Below are 6889 nucleotides of genomic sequence, written 5' to 3'. Positions count from 1 at the left end.
GGGATTCACTTGGAAGCTCTTCTTCTCTCTATTTCTCTTTGGATGGCCCTTTTTGTGCTTATGGGAGATTTTCCTTGTAATCTCTTTCCTAAATGTTTTCTCCCACTTCCATGAGTTCTCCCCTAGCTCTCTTCTTGTTTTTATAGCTTTAGATGGAGTGGAAACAAGAATATAGCCGTTAGAGACAAAAATATAGCCGTTGGAACCAGTCTGCACCTCCTGACAATATTACCGTTGGGATCGGAGTCGACTCGCGCGATCAGGAGTCGACTCGGCTGTAGCGGGAGTCGACTCAAGCTTTTCCGGAGTCGACTCGGCAACTGTTCCAAATTTGAATTTTGTCCACTCGAGTCGACTCGACTATCCTGGGAGTCGACTCGAATCCCAGAGTCCGAACTCCCGATCCTCTGTCTTTTGGCTCGTCCAGTCTTGGAGTCGACTCGAACTTCCTTGGAGTCGACTCGGCTCTCAGTTTTCGAAAGTTGGTCTTCTGCCATCTTAGTGTAGTGCTGCCTTGGAGTCGACTCGAGCTGTCTGGGAGTCGACTCGAATCTCAGAGTCGGAAAACTGATCCTCTGTATTTTGGAGCCGCGCTGCCTTGGAGTCGACTCGACTTGTCTTGGAGTCGACTCGCCTCTCAGAGACGAAAATACCGTCTTCTGTCTTGGGGTTGCGCTGTCTTTGGAGTCGACTCGGACTTTGTGGGAGTCGACTCGAATCTCAGTGTCCAAAAACTGCTTCTCTGAGTTTTCCCTTGTGTACCACTGAGAGTCGACTCTCGCTTTCTTTGGAGTCGACCCGACAACCATTGGAGTCGACTCGCATTCCTCAGGAGTCGACTCGAATCTCAGGGTCGAAAATCCCTCTCTGACTTTTCTGCCTTTTACACCCTGGAGTCGACTCGTTCTACTCTCGAGTTGACTCGCCAAGCATTGGAGTCGACTCGAATTCCTCAGGAGTCGACTCGAAGACTATTCTTTTAAATTTTCCTTGAATTTGCTCCTCCAATTTGAATCTTTTGAACTTGAGACTTGGGCCAATAACTTGTAGCTTTCTTCCAACTTTTCTTGAGTGCTTTTAGAGGCCTTCTTGTGTTCTTCCAACTTGCTATGTTCCTTGCAACATAAATATCTTTCTCCTTGCAACATAAACATTAGTATCTATACTTCAAGGTTTTGTGATCATCAAAATCAATCTATGAATCAATCTTTGGGTCATCAGTTTGTATTGTGATTTATTTAAGTTTACTAACTCTTCATTTAACACAAGTAAGATAGTTAAAATTAAAAGAAACCAATTCACCCCCCCTCTTGGCTTGTCACTTTGGGCAACAAGTGGTATCAGAGCAAGGTGCTCCAATAGTACTCATTGATCTCACAATCAAGAGTTAAAGATCATGACAATCCAAGTGGGATGTTCTATGAGTGAGGAGCAATCCACAAATAGACCACCTCTATTTAATGGCACAAACTACACATACTGGAAAGCTAGGATGAGGATATTCATTCAGGCTTTAGACTATGAATTATGGTACATCATTACTAGAGGACTTCACACACCCACACTTAATATAGAGGGCACTATCATACCCAAACCAGAAATGGATTGGAATGAAAGTGATAAAAGATTGGCACAGTTAAATGCAAAAGCTATTAATGTACTTTATTGCTCATTAGATGTAAGTGAATTTAATAGAATATCTACTTGTATCTCTACTAAAAAAATTTGGGACAAACTTGAGGTCACTCATGAAGGGACCAATCAAGTTAAGGAGTCAAAAATAAACATATTAGTACACAAGTATGAATTGTTTAAAATGGAATATACTGAGTCCATAACTGATATGTTTACTCGTTTTACTGAAATTATAAATGGGCTTAAGAGTTTAGGAAAGTCTTACACTAACTCTGAATTGGTGCGAAAAATTCTCAGGTCTCTACCAAGAATTTGGGAGGCCAAGGTAACCGCAATTCAGGAAGCTAAGGACCTCAACACACTGCAATTAGAGGAACTTCTAGGATCACTCATGACCCATGAGTTGACAATGAGGCAAAATTCGGAAGAAGAGGTAAATAAAGCCCATTGCCCTAAAGACTACCACCCCTAAACAACAAACTGAATCGGAAGATTCAGATGATGATGAATTTGATGAAGAAGGGATGGCTATGCTTGGAAGAAAATTCAGAAAATTTATGAGAGGTAAGAATAGATTTTATAAAAAGAAACCCTTCCTCAAAGGTAGCTCAAGCAAAGAAAAGGGTAAGCTCCTATTTGCTACGAGTGTAATAAACCCGGGCATTATAAGATAGATTGCCCAGATTTGAAATGGATGGCAAGAAAACTGAAAAAGAAGAACTTCATGGCTGAATGGAGTGAAAGTGAGGAGTCAAGTTCGGAAGAGGAAGATCATCAAGAGACGGTCCAAATGTGTCATATGGCCAATGACGATGAGGTAGATTCTGAACTTGAATGTGATTTTACTGTTGATGAATTACATGATGCATTCTTAGAACTCATGGAAGAACATAAGAAACTTATCAATAAAAATAAAGTTCTAAAAGAAGAAAATCAATCTCTTATCAAAGATAAGTTAAAACTATCTCATAACTATGAAACATTAAGTAGAAAACTTACAAATGAAACCAAGAATCTAATTGTTGAAAATATCAAGTTAAAAGAAGATGCTGAAAAATATAAATCCATAGTAGATAAGTTTACACTTAGTTCTACCAAATTAAATATGATTCTTGATAGTCAAAAAGCTGTATATGATAAGGCTGGATTAGGATATAAAACAAATAGGAAACAAAAATTCTTAAAGAACATTTTTGTAAAAGCTAAAAATGAAAATATTACTTGTCATTGCTGCAATAAATTAGGACATAAAGCATATGAATGTAACTATAGAAAGTCCAGTCAAAACAAATTAAGTAATAATCAAAAGATTAAATTCAAGAAAGTTTGGGTTCCAAAAGGAACATCAAGTACTAACCCTAAAGGACCCAATATAGTTTGGGTACCTAAAGCTCTTTCTTGATCTTGATTGCAGGGGTGTCTTGCAGCTGATAAAGTGGAAAAACGATGGTATCTAGATAGCGGCTGTTCAAGACATATGACCGGTGATGTAGATCAATTTGTCACCTTGGAATCAAAGAAGGGTGGAGTAGTAACCTATGGAGACAATGGTAAAGGGCATATCATTGAAAAGGGTAAAATTTTCATTAGTCCATCTATTTTTATAGAAAATGTCTTATTAGTTAAGGGTTTGAAACATAACCTGCTTAGCATAAGTCAATTTTGTGATAAAGGGTTTAAAGTCACATTTGAAGCATCTGTATGCATAATCACAAATCCTAAAGATAATAGCATTGTACTTGTAGGACAAAGGCAAAGAAATATTTACTTGGTTGATCTTCATGATTTAGGTAAGAAAAATGGATTATGCTTAATTACTAATGAAGAAAAGAAAAATGAAACAAGTTGGCTTTGGCATCGTAGACTAGGACATGCTAGTATGGAATTAATATCAAAACTAGTCAAGAAGGAGTTAATAAAAGATGTGCCAAAATTGATTTTTGAAAAGGACAAAATCTGTGGACCATGTTCATTGGGAAAACAAACTAAATCATCTTTCAAATCAAAGAATATAGTATCAACAACTAGGCCTTTTGAACTCATACACATGGATTTATTTGGACCCACTAGAACTGCAAGTCTAGGAGGGAAGAAGTATGGACTAGTTATTGTTGATGATTTTTCAAGATATACATGGGTTTCATTTTTGGCACATAAGAATGAAGCATTTTCAGAATTCTTGAAACTATATAATAACATCATAAATGAAAAGAAGCTCACCTTAGTAGCAATTCGAAGTGATCATGGTACTGAATTTGAAAATCAACACTTTGAAGAATTTTGTAATAAAAATGGTATTTCACATCAATTTTCAGCACCTAGAACGCCTCAACAAAATGGGGTTATTGAAAGGAAAAATAGGACATTGGCAGAAATGGCACGCACGATGTTGTGAGTCAAATCTTCCAAAGTACTTTTGGGCTGAAGCTATAAGCACTGCTTGCCATATTCTAAATCGAGTTTTAATACGACCAATAACCAAGAAAACTCCTTATGAGCTTTGGAAGAATAAGAAACCAACTGCTAAATATCTTAGAGTATTTGGATGTAGATGTTTCATCTTAAACAATGGCAAGGAGGATCTAAGTAAATTTGATGCCAAGTCAGATGAAGGTATCTTCTTAGGATACTCCACATCTAGCAGGGCATACAGAGTATTCAATAAAAGAACTCTTGTAGTGGAAGAGTCAGTTAATATCATATTTGATGAGTCTGATAGTGAGTCTGCTAGGAAAGAAAATATTCTTGATGATGATACAGGAATTATCGACTTTGAAAAGTTGAATATTGATGACGTGCCAATTCAAGATAAGGGAGATGATTGCGTGCCACCACAATCTCAAAACTTGCCAAAGGAATGGAGGTATGCATATGGACACCCTAAAGACTTAATCATTGGTGATCCATCTCAAGGGGTAAGAACTCGATCATCTCTTAGAAATCTAAATGATTATCTTGTTTTTGTTTCACAATTAGAACCTAAGACTTATGAAGAAGCTGAAAAAGATACTAATTGGATAAATACCATGCAAGAAGAATTAAATCAATTCAAAAGAAGTAATGTATGGACATTAACTGAAAGACTAAAACATAACTCAGTAATTGGAACAAAATGGATCTTTAGAAATAAATTAGATGAAAATGGGTTAGTTATAAGAAATAAAGCTAGACTTGTAGCTAAGGGATACAATCAAGAAGAAGAAATAGATTTTGATGAAACATTTGCTCCTGTAGCTAGATTAGAGGCTATTAGACTACTTCTAGCATTTGCATGTTTCATGGATTTCAAATTGTATCAAATGGATGTAAAAAGTGCATTCTTAAATGGTTTTATTGAGGAGGAAGTATATGTAGAGCAACCTCCTGGTTTTGAGAATCATGAATTGCCAAATCATGTGTTTAGACTACATAAGGCATTATATGGATTAAAGCAAGCACCTAGGGCTTGGTATGATCGATTAAGCAAATTTCTGCTTAATAATGACTTTAGTAGAGAAAATGTAGATAAAATACTATTTCTCAAAAGAAAGGACAAAAATCTATTAATGGTACAAATATATGTAGATGACATAATCTTTGGTGCCACAAATGATACTCTTTGCAAAGAATTTGCTGATTTAATGCATGGAGAATTTGAAATGAGTTTGATGGGAGAACTAAGTTTCTTTCTGGGATTACAAATCAAACAAACTAAAGAAGGCATTTTCATTCATCAAACTAAGTATACAAAGGAAATACTAAAGAAGTTTGGGAATGAAAATCATAAGGGAGTAGGCACTCCAATGAATCCTACTAGTAAGCTAGACAAAGATGAAAAAGGGAAGAGTATTGATATTAAGCTCTATAGAGGACTAATTGGATCCTTGCTCTACCTTACTGCTAGTAGACCAGACATCGTATTTAGTGTAGGAATATGTGCTAGATACCAATCAGATCCTAAGGAGTCACATTTAAGTGCTGTTAAGAGAATTCTTAGATATTTAAGAGGAACTACGAACATTGGTTTATGGTACTCAAGAGACTCTTGTCTAGATTTGCTTGCATACTCAGATGCGGATTTTGCTGGATGCAAATTAGATAGGAAGAGCACTAGTGGCACATGTCAATTTTTAGGAAACAACTTAGTATCATGGTTTAGCAAAAAGCAGAATTCAGTGGCACTATCAACAACTGAAGCTGAATATATAGCTGCTGGTAGTTGTTGTGCTCAAGTACTATGGCTTAAGCAACAACTAGAGGACTATGGAGTTAAGCTAGATAATATTCCTATTAAGTGTGATAATACTAGTGCCATCAATCTTACTAAAAATCCGGTTCAGCATTCTAAAGCCAAACACATAGAAATACGATATCATTTTATTAGGGATCATGTGCAAAATGGAAACATATGTATTGAGAATACATGTACTGAAAAATAATTAGCCGACATATTCACAAAACCATTGAGTGAAGATAGATTCTGCACGCTAAGGAGGGAATTAGGCATATGTGATCCTTTTTATTGAAGAAATATGAAAGGGAGCAAGTAGTCTCATGATACATTCCTCCAATTTCTAAAAACCCATGAAACATGAGTCAAACTTGTCATCTATTGATTCGTTACTCATGTATCATTGTCCCAGAAAGAATTTATAAGGATTGGAAGCAAGAAAAATTTTTAGAAGCAATAAGAAAGAGAAAAGAAAAAATTCTGCACTTGGGTCGACCCAACCCAGAATAGGGTCGACCCAACGTTGAGTCGACCCAAGAAAATTCTTGAGTCGACCCAACATCGGGACCCCACTGTTAAAAGGGGGACCCGAGAGCATTGTTAGGGCACTGTTTGCCCTTGTCCTCTTCTGAATACTCTATTCCCCACTCTCCAAACTCCTCCAAACATCTCCAAACAGTAGATTACTGTAAGATCTTGGAGAAATGGGACCCAAAAGAGCCGTAGCCAAGAGATCCGAAAGAGTCTCACGGATCCAACGTGAGGAAAGACAAGCTACGGAGCCATCTACAGTGTCTCCACAACGTGAGGCACGTGCCGAGCCACCTCCTCCTCCTTCCCCCTCAGTAATACTTGCAAGATTTGCGGGGAGACCAGTTACAACGGGGAGAAGGATCCATTCCGAGTTCTTTGATCAAGAAGGGTTCCGTTTGAGGGAATGGATCCAAAGGCAAGGTTGGGAGTATCTTTGCTCCCTATATGTGATGATCTACCCCGGATTAGTTCGAGAGTTCTATGCCTTCCTTAAAACTTGAATGGGAGGGC

This window comes from Phoenix dactylifera, chromosome 6 (assembly GCF_051530095.1).
Source record: "Phoenix dactylifera cultivar Ajwa chromosome 6, Ajwa_hap1_PhDact_Kaust_v1.1, whole genome shotgun sequence".
In the NCBI taxonomy this organism is placed as follows: domain Eukaryota; kingdom Viridiplantae; phylum Streptophyta; class Magnoliopsida; order Arecales; family Arecaceae; genus Phoenix; species Phoenix dactylifera.
This window is presented reverse-complemented; position numbering follows the sequence as displayed.